The sequence below is a fragment of the Erpetoichthys calabaricus genome, chromosome 14 (genome assembly GCF_900747795.2).
Source record: "Erpetoichthys calabaricus chromosome 14, fErpCal1.3, whole genome shotgun sequence".
Taxonomy (NCBI): Eukaryota; Metazoa; Chordata; class Cladistia; order Polypteriformes; family Polypteridae; genus Erpetoichthys; species Erpetoichthys calabaricus.
In genome coordinates this window covers 77,038,877-77,062,738 of record NC_041407.2, presented here as the reverse complement: position 1 = coordinate 77,062,738, position 23,862 = coordinate 77,038,877, and positions in this window count along the sequence as shown.

Genomic DNA, 23,862 nt, shown 5'->3' with positions numbered 1-23,862 from the left:
GTGGATTGGCGATTCTACATTGGCCTTGTTGTGTGGGTGTGTTTGTGTGTGTCCTGCGGTGGGTTGGCACCCTGCCCAGGATTGGTTCCCTGCCTTGTGCCCTGTGTTGGCTGGGATTGGCTCCAGCAGACCCCCGTGACCCTGTGTTCGGATTAAGCGGGTTGGAAAATGGATGGATGGATGGATAAAGCAATAACTTCATCTTCTTTACTTGTATATAGAGTATGGAGCAAGTCCTTTCCCCAAAATGTCAAGGAGGGATTCAGAAGTATTAAAGAATGGAATTGTAACCTTTAAATAAAAATACTAGAGAGGATTTAACAAAGAAGCAAACAAAATGAAACAATAAACCTACTGCCCCCTGGGCGCACATGTACAGGTTCTGGGGTGTCTATAGCACTTACTCAATTCCCAAACCACACAAATGCTCTCACCTCTCTTACTCCTCTTATAAGTTTGTTTTATTGCATTATAACATCAAACGACCCTTCTTTGTCTCTTTCATTGCCAAATGTTTTACAGTTGGAAAGGCTTTTAGGGACACCTGTCCTTAAAACATTAGCCCCACTTTACTAAATGCACAGAATCTTTTTCTTAAGATCTACAGTTACACGTTACAGCTCTTCAATTGCTCTTGTTTAGCTTTTCTTTCATTTAAAACCTTTAGGGATATGCAATTAACAGTTAAGATACGTTTGCACCCAGAACTACAGTCCCCTAGCTTCTGTCAGTAGCTCTCTCTCAGCTTTCATCAAGATATGACTGTCACTGCAGCTTATTTCCAAAGAGCATTCTCTCTCTCTCCCTCCTCATGATTGACCTAGATGTTCCCAACCACTGGTAATAAAATAAGACAAAGCAGGAAAAAAGCCATATGTTTTATTCAAATAACTAGTTCCATAAACAAAAGTAAACAGAATGTGGTGATTCACGCCATACAACATGGATCATCATGTAGTTCTAAAACAGATGAAGATCAGCAACACAATCAATATATGTACTGATTCCAAGGGGATCCTATCTGATTAGTTGCGTGAGGTCTTGGCAGTAACTTACAGTATTCTTTGTGACTTCTCTCACTCTGTGACTTTGTAAAGCTAACTTAGTGGCCCTGCCCCATTTGTCTGGACACATAAATTTAAAAACCCCTCTCTCGTTCATCCCTCATGTTTTCTTCATGGGAGTGGCTCATGCATCTAAAACCGTGCCTCTGGAAAAGCTGTTTTTAACTTTCATCTTATTGTCTCTACACTTCTGAAGCATACTTGTGTTGCTTCTCTCTCAGAAGAAGCGCTGGGGTTTATAAACTATGTCAGAAACGGAATATCTAGCATGCTTGTGTTGCTTTGAATTCAGAAGCAGCACATCACGAAAATGTCCAAACAGCCTCATACATAGATTGGAGCTGTGGTAGCGAAGAACACTTGCAAAACAATAAAGAGTGCTTTAAGATCATAAAGTGTAACTGCTGGTCTTATCAGAAAAACAGGCATAGACAAATAAAACAGCAGTGTCCTTGAACTTTCTTGACTTTATAATGCCTCAGAATCTCTGATACATACGCTTACCGTCAGCAGGCTGCTACTTTCCTTAAAAAGACATTGCACAGACAATTATCATAAAATCCAGACACAAATATACAGCAACAAAAGAACATTAAACCTTTCAGAAAGCAAATACATTTTGTGTAGTCCTTCACTCTTTCAGGGCGGATGTCGACTTTTGTCGAAATTCACGGCTAGAGGATGGTAATCACCTGTAAGCTGTGACAAAACTCACCGTTCTGGTTTAGTATGACTTTCTTTAAAGTTAGCTTCGTTGATTTGACCGAGATTTCCTGCGCATGCATGAGTAAAGAAGAGCAAACAACCCCTCAAAAGGCATCGACATCTGGTGAAAGCCCAAAGCGAATCCGCAAAACGGAATGCTCTGCGGACGACGTTTAGAGTATCGTGTCGCTGAGTCGGATTCTGAGTTGTCGGATTTTGATGTAAGTGATATGGAGATCGAAAACGAAAGTGAGGAGCCAGTGTCAGCTGATCGTGGTGCTGAACATGTCCGTGTAGCTAATGCACCTACGCCAACGTTCACCTGGGAGGACTGCCTCTTATGATGACAAGAGGTACAAACCAGATTGCGTCACACTGCGATTGCTACTGCTGTCCATATTCCTGCTGGTCGTCGAGCTGCCCCCATGCTGCTGCTACTGCCAGAGACACCAAACGGGGGCCAACAGCAGCCACATGTGCGGCAAAAGACCTTTTATGCTGATTTATGTGTGAAACCATTGCTGTGCCTTTCAGAAAACTGGAAAAAATATTCAGCCCTCAAATAGTTAAATTAGTTAATTTCTCTTCATTCCTGAGCATTATTTTAGTGCTCATTACACGGTTCATAAAGTCATATACACAGTGAAATTCTTGAGCCTCTGGTCTCATCTCTTTCTTCTGTCCAGGCAAGCCTTTGCCTCTAGTCCACACCTGACTCTAAGTTCCCTAGCTGGTAACCAGAAAGGCCTTTTTAAGCATAAGCCGGAACTACTTCCGGGATCGGAAATTGCCCAAAGATCTTCTGGCTAGAGCTTCACTGCACTTCCTGCAGGTCTGGCTGTCAACACATACTTAAAGGGCCAGGCCAGCCTCAGGCTACCTGTTTATTTATGGCCTCCTGCCATCTCAGATGAATTATCAGACATGTCTCCTGCACACAGGTCTGTCACTTACCCTGATTCATATTTTGTATCAAAGGAGTGACTAACAGCTGGGCAATTACTAAATTTGGATATAGCACTCCATTGGTGGGTGGCACGGTGGTATAGTGGAGTTGGTGCTGCCTCACAGTAAGGAGACATGGATTTACATCATGGGTCCTCCCTGCATGTAGTTTGCATGTTCTCCCCATTTCTGCATGGGTTTTCTTCGGGTGCTCCAGTTTCCTCCCACTTTCCAAAGATTAATTGGCACTACTGAACTGGCCCTAGTGTGTGGTTGGTGTGTGGGTGTGTGTTTGCCCTGCAATGGACTGGCATCTGTGGTGTTATGGGTCCACAGTTCTCCCAGCAAAGGCCAGTTTAATAAATAATCACCACGCTCGCGGCTTAGCGAGGGGGCGTGGTGGCTGTAGCTGGTCTCAGGGCGATCTGCGGTGTCGGCGTTTCTCACCTAAGTGCACAGGTGAGAGACTGCCCGCATCCGTGATTGTTCCTGGGACTGCTAATGTGCTACAGCTGCTATGGCCTCTCAATAAATAGAAGCGCGAGTCGGCTAAGAGGAGGAAGAAAAAGAAAAGAAAAAAGGAAAGAAAGAGACGGAGGTTGCTGAAGAAAGCAGGAAGCAAGAGAGAGAGAAGGCGCTGGATTCAGGTTCCAGTCTCTCCGGAGGTATGGGTTCGAATCCCACCACTGCCACCAAATGGGACGATGCGGGTTCTGCTCCACGCTCCCATCCGCTGTTAGGGAGCCCTTGAACCCAACACCGTTGATAAAAGCGGGATGGGTGCCAGACATTTAGGAAGAACCCACGTACCCAAGACGGAGAAGGACATTTTAATGGATGGAGCTTTTTATGAACATTGTTGCACTTTGTTTTCGTTGACTGTTTGAATAAAAGCACTTTGCACATTTTATACATCATCCCCTTGCTCAAATGTTATTGCCTCACTGTCTAGCTCATCGGTAACATTACCGACAGTGTTGCGTTCAAGGGCTTCCGAACATCCAATGGGAGCGTGGAGCAGAACCCGCATCGTCACAGCATCTTGTCCAGGGTTTGTTCCTATCTTGTGTCCCATGCTAGTTGGGATAGGCTCCAGGCCCCCGCAACCCTGGCCTGGATTAAGCAGGTTAGAAAATGACATGACACCCTGTTGGTGTTCCCATACTCCCACCAAGGTATGTTATGAAATGACTGTTGTTCTGCATTACCTCCATATAGGCAGAAGATACAGACCATATCAGTCTCTCTCTCACCATTGCAAGGTGAAATATAACTTCAACACAGCATCCAGAAGGCAAACCCATGAGCAGAGAATATCAAATATTTAATGAACCTGCAATCCAAGAAAGTTAATAAGGCTGTCATATGATGAAGTTTTTGAATGTGATGTGCTTATTAAAGAGAGTCTACAGATTGTTATTGTAAAGTCTGTATGTAGCAAGTGACCCCGTGTTAGAGAGTATGGCTGTGTGTGTGAGTGGGCCCTGTGATAGACTGGCACTCTGCTCAGCGCTGCTTCATGCCTTGTACCTACTGCTGCTGGGACAGGCTCCAGTCTCCTACAACCTTGAATTGGATTATGCAGTTTTTAGAAATTATGCATGCATGCATCCAAGGGTAAAAGCACATAAGAAAAAGAAAACTGTAGGAGAGATAGTCCAATTAAGATAAGCCATGTAGCAGCATGCTAATATCCACACCAGGACAGCCAGCAGTTCCAAGCCCCAAGCTTCTATTAGTCTGCTTTTAGATCCTTTTGGTGTCTTTTCCATAGAAACGACCCCTTGGTGATGTCTAATATGCACTGGGGATGCACTGCTTTGCTGAATGTCTGCAGTAAATAAATTGGATTTCACATGAAAGGCCTGAGTCTTTGCTTCTCAGCGCTCCGCTGAGTAGTGGTGCAAGCAACTCAAGGCTGATCGTATCAAGGGGTCTGTCCAATATGGAAGGGGCAGATGTTCTCCTCCTCTGTGGTCTCTCAGAATTACTTAGCGTGACCCCTTTGAGCTGAAGTCCATCTTTGAAGATGTGCTCTGCTTTAATAACATGCCTATGATATCTACAAACTTTAACATTTTGTGTGCCTCTTTTTTTGCCTAATGCTCTATTTTTAATAAGAGACGTTTTGATTGGAAGTTGGAAAAGCCCATTTTATTTATCCATTTACCATCCCATTCATTTTTCAACCTGCTTTTTCCACTTCCCAGTCATGAGGGTTGCAGACTATGCTGGCTACATTGGCCTAGAGGGTACGTCAGTTGCCCACGAGGTACACTCATACACATATCCCAGTATGACTCAGTATGGATAAGTCTGAGGGCCAGTTAACCTAACACACACCTCCAGAGTACTCAGAGGGTAATCCACATGGTAAGGGGAGAACATACAAACTCCACACTTGCTGGAAAACGAGGAGGATTCTGGGGCTCTGAGAAAGAAGCACTAACCATATATAAAATAACAAATACAATGGACTGTCCAAACAGAGTTCATTCATCCTTGTAAAACACATTTCCACTCATTAGCCTGGTGTGCTATATACAGTGGATTCACAAAGTATTTAAACCTCTCATCTTTCTGCCCACGATCGATAGATAGATAGATAGATAGATAGATAGATAGATAGATAGATAGATAGATAGATAGATAGATAGATAGATAGATAGATAGATAGATAGATAGATAGAGAGTCATGAAAGTTTGGGAACCCCTCTCAGCCTGCATAATAATTGACTCTACTTTCAACAAAAATGATAACAGTGGTATGTCTTTCATTTCCTAGGAACATCTGATTACTGGGCTGCTTTCCAAACAAAGATTTTTAGTGAAGCAGTATTTAGTTGTATGAAATTAAATCAAATGTGAAAAACCAGCTCTGCAAAAATGTGGGTCCCCTTGTAATTCTGCTGATTTGAATGCATGTCACTGCTCAATACTGATTACTTGCAACACCAAATTGGTTGGATTAGTTCATTAAGCCTTGAACTTCATAGACGGGTGTGTCCAATCATGGGAAAAGGTATTTAAGGTGGTCAATTGCAAGTTGTGCTTCCCTTTGACTCTCCTCTGAAGAGTGACAGCATGGGATCCTCAAAGCAGCTCTCAAAAGATCTGAAAACAAAGATTGTTGAATATCATAGTTTAGGGGAAGGCTACAAAAAGCTATCTCAGTGGTTTAAACTGTCAGTTTCAACTGTAAGGAATGGAATCAGGAAATGGAAGGCCACGGGCACAGTTGCTGTTAAACCCAGGTCTGGCAAGCCAAGAAAAATACAGGAGCGGCATATGTGCAGGATTGTGAGAATGGTTACAGACAACCCACAGATCACCTCCAAAGACCTGCAAGAACATCTTGCTGCAGATGGTGTATCTGTACATCATTCTACAATTCAGTGCAATTTGCACAAAGAACATCTGTATGGCAGGGTGATGAGAAAGAAGCCCTTTCTGTACTCACACCACAAACAGAGTCGTTTGTTGTATGCAAATGCTCATTTAGACAAGCCAGATTAATTTTGGAACAAAGTGGTTTGGACTGATATGACCAAATAACTCAATTTTTGTCTCAACAAAAAGTCGCTTTGCATGGTGGAAGAAAAACACTGCATTCCAAGAAAAACACCTGCTACCTACTGTCAAATTTGGTGGAGGTTCCATCATGCTGTGGGGCTGTGTGGCTAGTTCAGGGACTGGGGCCCTTGTTAAAGTCGAGGGTCAGATGAATTCAACCCACTGTCAACAAATTCTTCAGGATAATGTTCAAGCAACAGTCACAAAGTTGAAGTTATCCAGGGGTTGGATATCCAGCAAGACAATGACCCAAAACACAGTTCGAAATCTACAAAGGCATTCATGCAGAGGGAGAAATACAATGTTCTGGAACGGCTGTCACAGTCCCCTGACTTGAATATCATCGAAAATCTATGGGATGATTTGAAGCAGGCTGTCCATGCTTGGCAGCCATCAAATTTAACTGAACAGGAGAGATTTTGTATGGAAGAATGGTCAAAAATACCTCCATCCAGAATCCAGACACTCATGAAAGGTTATAGGAGGCATCTAGAGGCTGTTATATTTGCAAAAGGAGGCTCAACTAAGTATTGATGTAATATCTCTGTTGGGTTGCACAGATTTATGCACCTGTCTAATTTTGTTATGATGCATATTTTCTGTTAATCCAATAAACTTAATGTCACTGCTGAAATACTACTGTTTCCATAAGGCATGTCATATATTAAAAGGAAGTTGCTACTTTGAAAGCTCAGCCAATGATAAACAAAATTCCAAAGAATTAAGAGGGGTTCCCAAACTTTTTCATATGACTGTAGATAGATAGATAAAACTTTATTTGTCCCCAAGGGAAGATTTACCTCTTTACAGAAGCTCGTCCTCCAACTTACAGGGAAAACTTGGCAGTTGTTGGCACTCTAACCACTGTAAAAAAACTCACACTGTTCCAGTGTGGTGGTGAGGTGTCTCCGGCTGCACTTGAGTCCCAATCCAGGAAGTTCATTATGTGGTGGAAATAAATACATAAATAGATAAACAAGCTCATAAAAAAAGAAAAACAATCAGAAATACGGAGCTTCTGAAAAATGACTGCTACTTCCACAAAAATGGAAGACATGGATAAATTTGCCATTTTGTCTATAAATCATCACCTAAAAGCCCAATATGACAAAGTAAAAAACTTTATGTATTAAATATCAAAATAAAATATCATTAATAAATATAATCAGGCCCTTTGCTGTGCTACTCCAAATTAAGGTCAGATACATCCTATTTTCTTCAGTTCTTCTTCAGCTGTATCTGAAATTTGATTGGAGCCAACCTGAATTCATTGGAAATCGTTTAGAAAGGCATTGACCTGTGTATAGAGGTTCCCACTTTTTACACTGTACATCAGGACAGATGGGAGAACTTGTCAGATGGACGGCCATCTCAGCAGCACTCCATCAACCAGGCGTTTATGGTAGAGTGGCATATGTCATCCTGCTTGGAGTTTGCCTAATGAGACAAAAACTGAACTCTTTGGGCAAAACTCTGAGCTTTATGTCCGGGGCAAAAAAACAGGTACCGTTCATCAACTGCCTAATACCATCCCTATGGAGAAGCAAGATTGGTCAGAATTGAAAGGAGGATTCATGCAGCCAAATGCAAAGAGGTCCTTGAAGAAAACCTGCTCCAGAGTGCATGTGACCTTAGACTAGGGGAATGGTTCTCATTTCAGCACATAAAGCCACGCTGGAGTGGGTTCAGGACAAGTCTTGTAACTATCTTTGAGTGACCCGGTCAAAGCCGAGGCCTAAATTTTATAGAACATGTAGGGAATGATCTGAAGATGGCAACTTACAGATGCGTCCCATCCAATCTAACTGGGCTTGAGAAACTCTGCCAGGAAGAATGGGATACACTGCCCAAATCCTGGTGTGCAAAGCTATTGGGGATGTACCCAAGAAGACTGGAAGCTGTAATTGCTATCAAAGGGGCTTCTACACTGTCCCGAATTAAGCGTCTGAACATTTTCACTTTATCATTATGGATTATGGAGTCTTCTTTTTCTTTCGACTGTTCCCATTAGGGTTGCCACAGTGGATCATCTTCTTCCATATCTTTCTGTCCTCTGCATCTTGTTCTGTTACACCCATCACCTGCATGTCCTCTCTCACCACATCCATAAATCTTCTCTTAGGCCTTCCTCTTCTCCTCTTCCCTGGCAGCTCTATCCTTAGCATCCTTCTCCCAATATACCCAGCATCTCTCCTCTGCACATGTCCAAACCAACACAATCTCACCTCTCTGACTTTGTCTCCCAACCATCCAACCTGAGCCGACCCTCTAATGTACTCATTTCTAATCCTCTTCATCCTCGTCACACCTAGTGCAAATCTTAGCATCTTTAACTCTGCCACCTCCAGCTCTGTCTCCTGCATTCTGGTCAGTACCACCATCTCCAACCCATATAACATACAGTATCTGGTCTCACTACCGTCATGTAGACCTTCCCTTTCACTCTTGCTGATACCCATCTGCCACACATCACTCATGACAGTCTTCTCCACCCATTCCACCCTGCCTGCACTCTTTTTTTCACCTCTCTTCCACAAACCTCATTATTCTGTAAATTATGGATTACGAGTCATGATATCTGTTAATGTCTGCTAATAGAATAATTTAGATACCTGCTGTCTGTTGCCCTACATGTACTTTCAGCCTCTTTCCTCTGTATTGGCATGTGTCTGAACCTCTATTCACTGCCGCTCCATTTCTCAAGCAAACCTGCTCCTCAGACTCTCATTATTTTTGAGACGTCTTTCTCACCTTCTGTCCAGTTTTATACCTTCTGTTTTTGATGGCAACTCGCTTAGCGCACCTTTACTCCTCCTCACATGTCTCACACTCACACCTCATCTTGAGTGGTGACACTAAATCTAGAATGACCAATCACACCAAAGTCAAACTGACCAATCAGATTGCACTAAGGGACTGGATGCACAGACCTTAGTGTTTTATTATATAGTAGACAGAATGATGGCAAATGTATCCATTATTTATTTATTTAAAAATAAATGTATAACACAATAAAGTGTGCCAAAAGTTAAGGGGTCTAAATACTTTGTGAGTCCACTGTAAGCACTAATTACTATATGCAGTATACTGTAGAACATGTAAAACACAAAATGACAAAGCTAAACTACAATGTGAAACACCACCCAGGTGGTAGTGCTTAGAAGATGCTATTTCACGGAGGTCGTGACAGCCTACCAGATTACTACAGTGCAGATCTGGATGTGGCTGTCACCGCTTGTGGGATAACGTTACACCACATTGACGTGGATTCTCTTACAGACCCCACATCACTTGGGCATTGCATATTGAATATCAGCCTTCCTCTGAGCTTCAGGGTGGTGATTTCCTGATATCATGAACAAAACGTTTACTGTTATCACCTCCCATACCTGCGGTCCAGGTGGACTGCAGAGGGAAGTGACCTTCCTATGTGCCAGAGCAGCCACATTTACACAGGTGTTTTTAGCAGGCCTACAGGATCTCCTTTCATGTCTTTGGTGACTATACATAATAAATGGACCCCCATTGTCGAGGAGGGAATTTTTAGCAGTGAGGTAAATTACAACAAGGCACAAACTAGATAGTGTTCAGGTTTTTAAAAAGGGTCAGCAAGTACAGATTACACCATTCACGCTTTCTTCAACAGCCATACTCGGAGCTCATCAATGGAGGAGCAATCCACTAGTGAGGGGCGGTTTCCCATGTCATTCTATGCCTCCACTCTTTATTAAGCAATCAATCTTTATTTTAAGTGATGCCCTTCATAGATCACGTCATTATAAACTACTTTGCAAATGAAAGCAGCAGCAATAAAAATGCATTTGAATTTATCAATACTATCAAAACACAGATTGAGATTTTTATCTGATGTTGTGAAGAGAACCAAATGGCTCAGTAGGGCATGATGGATGAGTGGCTGGGAGAGTGAGATGGGCTCATCCAGCTAAAACAAGGGTGCTCTTGAATAGGACTCACAGAATGGACAGAACCCCTCTAGCTGCTGATCGATTCTCTGGGGTAAGCCTGAAGAAACACTATCGGTTGTTGTCAGCCATATCATCGGAAGTTGTTCATCTAAGCAGTGCTGAACACCTTGTTTCATCAAAGTCCAAAGGGCACAGAGCGACAAAGGGGAAAACTGTGTGACAGCATCCATATTTCACAACACTACAGAAAGAAGCAAGATTAAAACAATTTTATTGAGAAAGTCTACTGAGCTCAACACACTTATCAAACCTACTCACCTAATTTTTCCAAAACAACATGGAGTTGACTTAGAAAGTTCCTAAAGTTCTGCTCTCTAACCCAGTGTTTCCCAAACAGGACCCCCTCTGGCTGCAGGTTTTTGTTCCAACCAGATTCCTAATCAGTGACAACACCTGATAACACTGATCTCATTTAATTAGCTAGGATTTTTTATCTCTTATTCTACATTCAGAAAAGCAGAGCAGCGTGATTTTTACATTTATAAGACATTTAGAAATTTTTCTGCTTTTGGTATAGATTTGAATGCTTAACTCTTTTTTATTGATTTCGTTATATTTTGCCCTTTCTCGTATCTTATTAATGATAATTAAAAACGAGCAGAGCAGACACCCAGCCAAACAACACTGAATAATCAAAGGCTGCAACTACTTTAGCGTCAGACCCACTAATTAGAAAATAATGGATTAATTAAACAATTAGAACACCTAGACAAGTAGAATGAAAATCAAGATGAAAATATTGTTAAAAAGAAAAAAAATACATTATTCCCATATAACTACTTGTTACATTTTATTTTATTTTATTTTTATTTACCAAACTTAGTTTTCTAATTTCTAAATTGTTCCCAAAACACAGAACTTGGGAAATAACACATCACTTAATTAGCCCAGGAGTCCAAATAAAAAAAGACGCTGGTTGGAACAAAAACCTGCAGCCACAGGGGGGCCACAGGAGCGAGGTTGGGAAGCACTGCTCTAACCCACTACATAGTCACTTATTCCATGTACATAAATGCCACTTCAGGGGCAGCTGCCCCCCAGTCCATCTTGGAGCAATACTACAGGAAAGTCACTGAAGTAAAAATTACCTGAAAGTCCATATTGGGCATTTAAAGTTTGTTTGCTACAGGCCACCAAGGCTGCATTCAGACTGCAGGTAAAAGTGACTTAATTCCGATTTCTAGATCATATCATATTTTTTTCAAAGTTAACTATCCAAACTTGTTGATGTCCATCCGGAATCTACAGAATGAATAAAAATGAAACCATTACATGCCACATGCCTTGCGGTGGGCTGGCGCCCTGCCTGGGGTTTGTTTCCTGCCTTGCGCCCTGTGTTGGCTGGGATTGGCTCCAGCAGACCCCCGTGACCCTGTAGTTAGGATATAGCGGGTTGGATAATGGATGGATGGATGCTACATAATAGACAACGATAAATGCCAGCTACATGCAAACTGAAAATTAATTACAGTGCAGGACATCTGCTAATGTGCCAGGTCACAATGGCAAGTCCTTAAAGATGCTCTGAGTACGATCACCACTGCCAGATCTGCATGGACTGTAGAAATCTGTGGACACGAGAGAGGAGCCACTCAGAAAAACACATTCATTTCAGAAAACACAAAGCAATTGGCCTGTATTGGCAGACTTTCTTCTAATTTTGCCTTTCAGACTATTCTAAAAAGACTGAATCTTTGTTACAGTGAGTGAAAAGGAAATAACTGTTTCATAGCAATACAAACAAGAATAGTAATGGGTAGCTTTCTGTTTAATCCGCCAGCCTAACAGGCAGATTACGGTGATGTGCTGCACCTTTGTAGGAATGCAGCGTGTAGGCGCACTAAGCAGACTGACGCAGACTGTTCGGCCTGCTTGTGTGCAACAGTGAAGGTGGCTGGTCACGTTAATGCCACTGTTTGCTCTTTATGGCAGCCAACCCCTCTTCTTCATTTTTCTGATGTCTTTTTTGGCATCTCAGCAGCTTTCTGGGTTATAAACCTGATCTGCATAATCTGTTAATTGTGTTGCTTTAGCAGAGTCCTGAGGGGCTCTGCACTTTAATTACTCTACTCCTTAATTAAATAAAGTTTTATACATAATGATAATGGTATTATCTATTTTTAGTAAGGAGTATAAAAAAGACAATTTTCTGAAAATCATTTTCTGATACTCACAAAGGCTTGAGAAACCAGCAAAGCCAAGAGCATTGGCCTGCTAATGATACCATTAAAAACGGATTAGGGGACACAGCAAAGCAGGGACTTACAAATGTTAGGCAACCAGCACTTGCTATGTATTTGTTTGTGCTTGAATGAATGGTATAAACAGCCACAGAGGGATCAGCAGGCAGATTTCTGCAGGGAACAAACTCACACATTTCACGGCCCTACACGTTCAGTGCTTGACACAGGCAGGCTGAAAGCGATCACTCGCTGGACTTTTGCAGAAAAACTCAAATGGCAGTTAACTTTTGCAGCCGTTTCAATCAAGTAGGGATTTCTTTGATCTTTTGTTGGAAACAACACTCCCTACTGGATGTTTATTTATATTTTTACTCATGATTATCTACACCATAGATCACTATATACAGGGGTGGGCAAAAGTAGGTTTACAGTTGTTTATATGGAAAAGACATGCAGGTTATGATTATTACAATAGCTTTATTAACTTTATTAACTCCAAAGAATGTCACAATGGCACAGTGCACTTAGGTACACTCTTGTAAGTGCTCAAATTGCCGGCCTTCATTATTTACACATACTTGTAGTCTGCTTGCTAATAATAATAATAATAATAAGAAGAAGAAGACAAATAATACAAATGAATAATATCTGTCTATTATAAAAAAAAAAATCTTGGAAGGCTGGGAAGGAGACGATACGTGATTTTCTCGGAGACACTTTAACGTCCCGCGAGACAAGGCAGTGAGACAAAAGGACAGCTGCAGTACAGGCTTTTAAATGATCGACGCGCAGCGCGACAAGCAGAACACGCAGCTCGCCAGCAGCAGCAGCAAGACAGCAGCTGATCCGACCGTATCTCCTTAGCGGGTGTTCAGCCCGCCCCTCTTCACAACACGAGCGACAGAGACATGAAGTGGCTGGCACGTAGTGTGCCCCGGGGTCGGGAGGAAGGGGTGGGCAAGCAAAGCTAGCGGGGGAAAAGCCCCCTAGTAATAATTAATAAATAAATAATAATACAAGAATAAACTCTGTGTTTCACTTACGCACAATTGTAAACCTACTATTCTCCACCCCATATATTCAATTCAATTCTGTATTTTATGTTTACGCTCATCAGTGGGTGCAGATGCCGACTGCTTTGATAACTTTACAGATTATAACTATATAGTTTAATTAGTAAAATGTATGAATTAACATAATATAGATAGATTTACTTCATGAGGTAGAAGTACATAATAAACAAGTTGTAACAAATATGTGAAATATTAAAATGTGTGCTTCAACTCAAATGTTTAAAGTCTAAATATTCTTGATTGTAATAGAAATTTGTCATTTTTCACCCTCTGAAGGAGGTCCACAAAGGGCTAGATCCCTAGTAAAAGATCAAAAATCAAACATTACATCATATTCATAATCCCTGACCTTGAAATAGACCAAACGGATACCCCACATGCTTATGTTTGAATTTTCTCATTTTTAACCTTCTGGGAGAGTCACTTAGAGAGCCACCAGTAAAGAATTGTATATCAAAAATATAATCATATTCAAGATCAGCATCATTGAAATAACATAAAATGAGCCTCCACGTGACTACGTTATCAATCCCCATTTTTTCAGTTTTGCAAAAATGAATAAATTTGACCCCTCATGTCCCATTATGGGGTGAAATCTTGGTTTCGGTTTATGTGGCATGCACACCTTCAAGTCCGTTTGATTGATTTTGCTGAAGACACCTATTGTTTTTCTCTTTATTAAGCGGTGAAATTTCCTGCACAAAATATGATCCAAAAATGGCCTAATAAAGTGGAGATTTCAGGTTTAAAAGCTAAAAATAAGGACGGACCCCAAAAAGCTTAACATCTTGCATAACTAGACACCAAGACAAGTCGAACTGTGTGTCATATGTGGAGATTTTCCTGTATCAGTCAGAAAGCACTGAAATAAAAAAAAATGAAGTGATTTCAAAGCATTCCCAAGTAATTCTTATCAACACAATAAGGTTTAATTAGCACTAAATGTTTTATGGTTACAAAGGGTCTCCTCTGATGTTGTTAAATTCATTTGACAGCAGTCTGTGGTCCTATTTTAATGACAGTGTTTGTGTGTGAAGGCTGAACACTGAATAGGAGGCAAATGCTAAGTGAAAGCACTTCAGCCTGATTGGGGTGATCAGGAGCTGCTAGTCAACTTGTTATTCAAATGCTGGAAAGGCATTTGCCCATCCAAGAAAATCCCACTCACAAAAATAAGTGCACATTACATTTACTCGTTAAAGATATTGCATGGCATTGTTCACAATTGCTGTAATAAAAAAAATCCACATCACTCACAGTTGGCTCCTGCCTTGAGCCAGGTGCTGCTGAGAAAGGTTCTACCTCCTCAAGAAGCTTACACTTAAAATGCATGCTTGTGTGCATAAACATTTGTGCAGACTTTAAGATACGGATGCCGTTCTCCTAGAAATGCTTCTTTGCTTCAACCAGGGATGCTCAAGTTTTCTTGTAGAGGGCATTAGGACTAAGTTGAAGCAGGCCAAAATATGGAACTTCAATTACTAAAAAAATGACATATAATTTATTGTATTATAAGGAAAACAAAAACAAATGAAACATCAAAATTGTAGTTAACAAAGATAACTAGCAAACAAACTAAATAAAGAAAATAATGAAACTGTAGATAAAAACACAGAAGGAACAATGAATGAACAAATAAAACAGCAAATAGAAAATTAAACCAAAATTATCTACTGTACACCAGTGGTGTCCAACTTCGATCCTGGGGGGCAAAAATGGCTGTAGGTTTCCATTCTAACCTTAATTTTCCTAATTATTGACCCGTTTTTGCTTGACTTTCTATTTAAGACTCAGACCCCTTCATTGTTTTGTTTTTCATTATATAACAACCAACAAATAAGATAATAAGATAAAAAATGAGCTAACACAATTCAGTTTCAGTGTTCTGAGACAGTGTGTAGTAGCCAGGATCAAGACCAGACTATGTAGTACGGTACTTAGAGGAGGCGATCCTCAGGGTCTCAGTGATGCTGCAGTGAACAGCAGAACAAGGTTAATGCCAAGTTTAACTCATCTGCAGCTCGTCTTGTTTTCGTTTCATGTTTCTCCTTGGTTTGCCCTTTAATTAGATTAGATTAAATTAGATTACATCAGATTAGATCAATTTTATGGATAAATTCAGATGCATACAGCAGCAGAAACATAAAAAATAAGGATACAGATTCACAGCACAAATAATACAGCCAATCAATCAATCAATCGATCAATAAATATATATATATAAAGTATATATATATATATATATATATGTACAGTATATATATATATATATATATATATATATATATATATATATATATATATATATATATCTTCTTCTTCTTTCGGTTGCTTCCGTTAGGGGTTACCACAGCGGATCATCTTCTTCCATATCTTTTTGTCCTCTGCATCTTGTTCTGTTACACCCATCACCTGCATGTCCTCTCTCACCACATCCATAAACCTTCTCTTGGGCCTTCCTCTCTTCCTCTTCCCTGGCAGCTCCATCCTTAGCATCCTTCTCCCAATATACCCAGCATCTCTCCTCTGCACATGTCCAAACCAACACAATCTCGCCTCTCTGACTTTGTCTCCCAACCATCCAACTTGAGCTGACCCTCTAATGTACTCATTTCTAATCCTATCCATCCTCGTCACACCCAACATTTGGGTCCAACATTTGTGCTCCTTATACCAGGTTAAGAATCTTTGTGCATTGGCTTTTTTCTGTATGAATGACAAATGGCAGTTCTGGTGTAAATTTCAGACTCATAAAGCTCACCTTGTAAAGTTTTTGTTCTGCCATAGAGATGCTGATTCAATCCTATGATCATTTGTGCGGTTATACGTTTGTGGCATTTAGCAAATATTCTGTGCAGTGTACATACTGGTGAGTTTCAATTTGCACCCATTACTTTGCTTTTTGCCAATGAAGTTTGTTCACATTTGGCTAACGCTCTCTTATCTTTTTAGACTATTCCCCTTTGTACATAAAACAAGCTTTTTTTGTAACCAACAGCAATCACTTCTGTGTCTGGTAAATCATTAACTTTTTTGAAGTTTCTTCCTAATTATTCAACAGGAAAGCTAAACTCATGAGAGTATCACAGCAGATGGCTCAAGCTTTGCACAAGGCTTCAGAAAGTCTGTGACATCATATACAGTATATCCACAGAGGCAAGCAGAGAGAAACAATGACAAAACTTTAAAAAGGCGATTTACCTATTTGACTGACTAATATACCAGAAATAATACAAAAGCTTTTATGTTTCATTGGACAATTCTTTGGAGAAGTATTAAAAAAGGGAAAAAAATTAGCAAGATGTGTCCTCTGCATAGGATAGAGAAAGAAAGCAAGTCACTTTAGAATTACAGTTTGTATTGTTTTTAATGCGTCAGTATACTGTATATACTGTGTGTGTGCGTGTGTGTGTGTATGTGTATATATATTGTAACTACCATACAGGAAGGACGGGTATCCTGGTTAAGAGAGGGGAAGAATCCTAAGTTACCTTAACTTGAGGACCTATGTGGATGGACTGGTGGCCCGACCAGGAGAGAAGATGTACCTTTGCCCAGATGGTAAACCCCAGGGGAATAGACAGGTGCGGCCGGTGATACCTATGGTTCCCTTCCTGGCCAGGATAGAAGGGAAAGACAGGATAGGACTGTCTCTGGGGTCGTTTTATCCCCCAAGGACACTAGATGGCAGCAGCCCTGGATATCTGTGGGAATGCTAGGAATTGTAGTCCGGTAATGCAGCCCTACTGGTGCCTCAAAAGGGTGCTGCAGGGAGATACATTCCCTACAATTTAAGACTTCCAAATGATCCAAAAGTACTTCCAACAGACGAAGCCCTGGTACCCAAAGTATTCCTGGGTCCGCAATTAAAGGGAACGCACTGCCTTATCCAGGCGAGTCAGAGCTGGGAGCAGAGACGGGCAACACTTGTCTGGAGGAGAGCACTGATATAGTGAGAGAGGAAAGGTGAACTGGATGAGAGATAATTGTTTTTTGTGCTTGTGTATACTGTGGTATTGTGAATTAAACACCCTTTATCTGTCTTGTGTGTTCATGTTGGGGGTTTGGGGTTCTCTTGAGCCCCTAGCCTTCACTCTCTCTTTCTCTCTCTCTATTCATACAGTATATAGCTATATATGCCTATATATGTTATCTATAATCCATATGTTATAAATAAATTGTATTACTTTGTTTATTCCAGCAAACCTGCTAGTATTATTTGTGGAACAGAGTATCTAATACCTGCTTGGCCCATAAAACAGAGAAAGTGAAGGAGTTTATATGATCCTGTGCATGGATTTATGAACTTTGGTCATAAAGTGAAATTCATCTCCCTACAACTGCTAGCATAATGAACAGACACCAAGCCCTGTAGCAAGATGTTCAAGTGACTCAATAGCCAACTATTCATTTATTGCTTCTGCTTTATCACTGAAGGTCATGGAGGCCTGAACATTTCCAGGCAGTATTAAGCAGCACAGGGTACAGTCATGTAAGGATCTCATCCACTTATTGTGGGCCAACTTTCATCGTCAACTATTAATCTAACTCGCACATTTTTAACAAGTAGGATGAAAGCTAAAATACTTGAAAAACTGAGTCTACCACCCCTTTCTTCTTCTTCTTTCTTGTCATATTTTCCCACTTCCATGTGAGGTTGATGTGCTTGATCAGCTTTCTCCATACAGCTAAGTCCTGCACTTCCTCCCCAGACAGACCCTTTTCCTTCAGATCTTGTTTTATTTTATCCATCCATCTCCGCTTTGCTCTTCTTCACCTTCCATTCCCATCACTCTTTTGCCCACATATTCATTGTCTCTCCTCATCACATGTCCATACCACTTCAATTTACTTTCCTGTACTTTCTTAGGTATCTCTCCCACTTTTATTGTACCTCTGATTGTCTCATTTCTCATTCTGTCTTTATTTGCAACTCCACACATCCATCTCCACATTTTCATGTCTGCCACAACTAAATTCTTCTGCGCTTCCTTTACTGCCCATGTCTCAGCTCTATACATCATCGTTGGTCTTACCACTGCCTTAAAAACCATAGCTTTAACCTTCTGCCTAATTCCTTGATCACACAATACTCTTGATACCTTCTTGTTCCGTCCACCCTGCACACTGGGGTATCTACACTATCTATCTGGGTATAGAATGTTTAATCTTGGGCTACCACTGATCCTAGATATTTAAATTAATCCATTCTTTTCAATAGCTCTCCCTGCAGGCCAACTTCTAAATCCTTTTCCTCTCTCTTCAACAGTTCAAGTGGAACAGTCACTTTTTAATCTTTTAATAGTGAAAAGAATTCTTAAAGGTGGGAGCTTTGAAAAAAAACGTTGGTGGGAAATGATCCAGTGGTTTTTAAAAAATGTTTGCATGAGAAACTGAATGGTCCTAGCTATGAATTAACTAGATGAGCCTGGTGGACTGAATGGTCTCCTCATGTTTTGAATGTTTCCAATGTTGTTTTATAGCTTGTGTTTAAATATTTTTTTTTGTTGTTTCCCTTTCTTTTTGATATATCGGTCATAGGTACACATGAGCCAGCTTAAGCTCTTCTACATTGTGCTTAAGCACGACCACATTGAGCCCGTGACACTTCCCTTCACTGTATTTCATTCAGCCTCTGTGCTCTAGTGCTTTACCTTTATACATCATGACAGTGTGTACTCATTTTACAGACTGTTGCTCCTTTTTTCTTTGCTCATGGAATTGAAAGGTGCTATATGAGGGAATAATTGATTGACTCTTTGCTTTTACTCTCTCCCTCAGTCTGTGTCCTAATCAAGATACTGAATTATGCCTGAATCCAAAGCCTGTTTCTCTTTTGTACTTTACATCTGCTTATCATGTATTTCATTTTTGGGTGTGTTCATATATAACAGTACTTATCTGCCTGATATGAAACAAACTGTGGAGAGATTTTGTTTAAATTTCATATACTTATTTTTCATTAAGACATCTCAAATAGAGCATGCTGTGTTGAAATTTCAAAACTTGCCTTTGAAAAGCATTGGTGAATTTTCAAACTCATCTCTTCTGTGCAAACTTCAATTACAGGCATGTTTACTGCTTCAAATTTACCATGAGAGGAGTCACTTCATCTTGTATATTTTGTATATTTCCCCTTTTACTCATCCAACAGCCACTCCTGACAGCCATATGGATCCTCAATACAAGTGTGTCAAACGACAGGAGAAGCTCCTAGTACAGTTGCCCACTTTACCATGAAAATAAAGAAACAAAATCAAAAAGTGGCTTATTTAGAAATGAATGTAAGAGCAAAGGAATCATGGAAGCAGCACTGTGTAATCACAGAGGGAACAAATACGTCAAAGTTTCAGTGTGGGTCTGCAGGTATCTGCACAAATTCAGTAATTGCCACAAACTGGAATTTTTAAGGTGCAAATTTCATATTTATTCAGCAAGCAATCTCTCTTGGTTGTTGCAAGAACATTCCATGTCTTTTCAAAGTTAATATTTTGTAATTATGCCTAATTTGCTACTCAAGAATTATTTCTTGTTTTCATTGTTTATGTTCTGATAAGCTTGCATGTTTAGGAAGCCTCCGCTCTCTTGGCCAGAATATGCAGCTGTGGAATTTGGCAATCGGCTGTTCAGTGGAGATGCACAAGCGCACAGCAGAAGTCAAAGGACATGGCCGGCATACAATGCCCTTCGCTTAAACTGCACTTTAGAAAGAATTTGACTAAACTTTGTAAAATGAAAGGCTAAATACACGCTGAAGTATATTCTTGGGCTAAAATCAAAACAAAAGCTTAAGAAATGGACTTGGATTATTCAGGAATTTCATATTCTGCATCACTCCTTTTTATTTGACAAATTGAATTAAAAAACTCTTAATCACCATTTCTTTAAAATGTCTGTTGCGGACTGACTGCCTCTAAGCATGAATCTGAAAAAGTAACAGCAGTGACGTGTACAAAAAGATTTTCGATTTGAACCTAGTATGCTGAGCCCGTAAAGTGGCGATGCTAATCACTGCGTCCTATTAAGACGCCTAAGCAAACAATATTTGACCTGTATTTCAAATTTCTTGTATTAATAACATTCACGCTAACAGCTTTATGTTCACTGCCCAGCTGTCTTAAAGCTTCAGGATATGATTCCCTCACAGGAAAAAACTTAATAGTATGAAAGAAAAAAGAAAAAATGACTTCTTTTTCTCAGCATATTTTATTTTACATTCTGTGGATTTTTTGTATTATTCTGCTGTTGCAAGTTTTCCTTGGCAAGTATGGATTTTAGCTAAATATGAGTGGAAACCTCTACATACAAAATTAAACAATTACATTTTAAAATTAAAATAGCTGCGGTGGGTTGGCACCCTGCCTGGGATTGGTTCCTGCCTTGTGCCCTGTGTTGGCTGGGATTGGCTCCAGCAGACCCCCGTGACCCTGTGTTCGGATTCAGCGGGTTGGAAAATGGATGAATGGATGGAAAATTAAAATAGAAATAACTCATTTTCTGAAAGACTGGATGGTAACTTTATCTACTCCAAATTTTATAAACTACTGTAAATATTAGAAAGAAGACGTTACTAATATTATAAAGTATATAATATATTAGCTGTGCTACCTGTCTAAAACAGTTTGAAATTGAAGTAATCAACCTAGATCTCAGCATTAACAGTTGGAGTGCACCATTTACTGGAATGTATTTTGTAATGCATACATTCTTACAAATGCTTTTAATGTGCCATCTGTTGACATGACAGATGCAATGCATATGTCTCTGTTATATGCCATTTGGTATGAGATTCACAAAACCATGTTAATGTTTATGATGCGCTATCTCTTAAAATTACAAATGCAATGGTTATGAATTCTATATAATATGAGATTTGTTAAATGCATGTTAATGTTTGTGATACCCCACCTATTGGAATGAGAAATGCAATACATTTTACTATTAAAAATGTTTGTGATGCTCCATTTTAAAAATGAATTTCAAGTCTTGTATGTATTTAACAATTATTATTATTATCCATATTACTAACCGAGAATGCTAAACCGGATGGACGCAGGGACATCCGGCCATGGGCCGTAGCCGCAAAAAGACGTACTGCGAAGGCGCCCCAAGAAATGAGGCTCCGCAAGAGGCGGCCGCGACACAGAAAAAAGGAGTGAGCACAGAAAAAAGGAGTCAAAGAAATGAGGCCCCGCGACCACAGAAAAAAGGAGTCAGCACAGAAAAAAGGAGTCAAACGCAGGCGACGCACACAGCGCCGCACGAAACCCATTGCACACGAAACTAGCACACAAAAAAAAAGAAGCCGCTCGCGCCCACCTGCAAGCCCCCCACCCCCCCAAAAGGCACCGGATGGGACACACACAAAGAGGACGATTCAACAAGCCCCTGGCACATAAAAAAAAAGAACCCAAAACCACCCCACCCACCCTACAAGCAATGGACGGGACACACACAAAGAGGAGGATTCAACAAGCTCCTGGCACACAAAAAGAAAGAAGACGCTCGCGCCCCACCAATCCCACCATGTACAGATCAGTGGCCCTTATGTCTCACATCATGAAGACCTCTGAGAGACTGGTCCTGGACTATACGAGTCCTCTTATGGTAGACCACCTGGACCCACTGCAGTTTGCCAATTGGACAAAGATTATAGTGGAGGATGCACTTATCTGTCTGCTCCACAAGGCTTATTCTCACCAACAAAGCTGGACAAAGCTGGCAGCACTGTGAGGATTATGTTTTTTGACTTCTCTGGTGCCTTTATTACTATTCAGCCATCCCTGCTAAGGCGTTAGCTTGGAGATATGCAGGTGGATGAGTCTAAGGTGTCCTGGATAACTGACTGTATGTCAGGTAGACCACAGTTTGTTTTACTCAAGGATGGTGTTTCTGACACAGATGTGAGCAACACTGGAGCACGACAAGGAGGAGTCCTGTCTCCTTTTCTCTTCACTCCGTACACCTTAGACTACACATATAACGCCAGGTTGTGTCACTTGCAGAAATTCTCAGATGATTCTGCACTTATGGGGTGCATTGGAAAAAGGGGAAGAGAAAAAGTACAGGAGTCAGAACTTTGTTTCGTGCTGCAAAGAGAATTACCTGCATCTCAACATCAGCAAAACCAAGAAACTGGTTATTGACTTTCACCGCACCAAAGAACCTCTATGTCTGGTCACTATTAAAGGAGTGAATGTAGAGGTGGTCCATTCCTACAAGTACTTGGGGGTCCACATTAATGATAAGTTGGACTGGTCTTGGAACACAGTGGAACTATATAAGAAAGGGCAGAGCGGACTCTTTTTCCTTAGAACACTGCGTTCCTTCACTTCCTCTACAACTCTGTGATGGCCAGTGCGATTTTCTAAGTTGTGGTGTGCTGGGTTGGTAACATCACTTCAAGAGGGACCCACCGGATCAAGCTAATTAACAGAGCAGGTTCTGCTATAGGATGCACTCTTGGACCCCCTGGAGGTCATAACAAATAAGAAAATTAAAACAAAACTGAGTGCAGTTTATGAAAAATGCAACACATCCTCTCTCTGACACACCAACATGGAGGACGTTCAGCCAATGAATCATTCAGTAGAAGTGTGTCAAGAAACATTACTGGGACTCCTTTATACCAACAGCAATACATCTGCATAATGTCTCACTGGGATTGTGACTGCCGAGTCAGAAGTTTTCTTTCTTTTTAATTTTCTTGCTTTACAGTCATTCTATCCTGTGTCAGACCAAACCGTGTGTGTATATTTCTCTCTATTATAATAAAAAAATCTTGGGACTAGATGAGACTAATCCTGCAACGAGACGTGACTTTTTGAAGAGACTTTTCGGAAGGAAGTCTTTTACGTTTACCATGAGATTCTTTCAAGTCACGCCATACTTACAGCTATTTTCAAACAAGACCACGGTCATCAGGTGCACTGCACTTAACCTGGACAGACACAAATCCATTAAAGGGCTTACTTATCAACACACACACACACACACACACACACGCCCACACACGCACACACACTTACGAAGATCCAGTTTAGAATCACCCATTCATCTAAATATGGCAGCGAGAAACGATAAAGTCAAATGAATTAACACAAAAATTGTCGATCGGTTACACAGCAAATTGATTAAATGCGTATCAACAGACTATGCTGAAGCAGTTGGTGGTTATTGTGTGGAAGATGAAAACATTAATTTACAATATCCCATAGAATATCTACAAGTGTTAACACCATCTGGTCTTCCTCCGGCTGAATTACTGTTGAAAGAAGGATGTATCGTAATGTTACTGCGTAATTTATGTCTGAGTGATGGACTATACAATGGG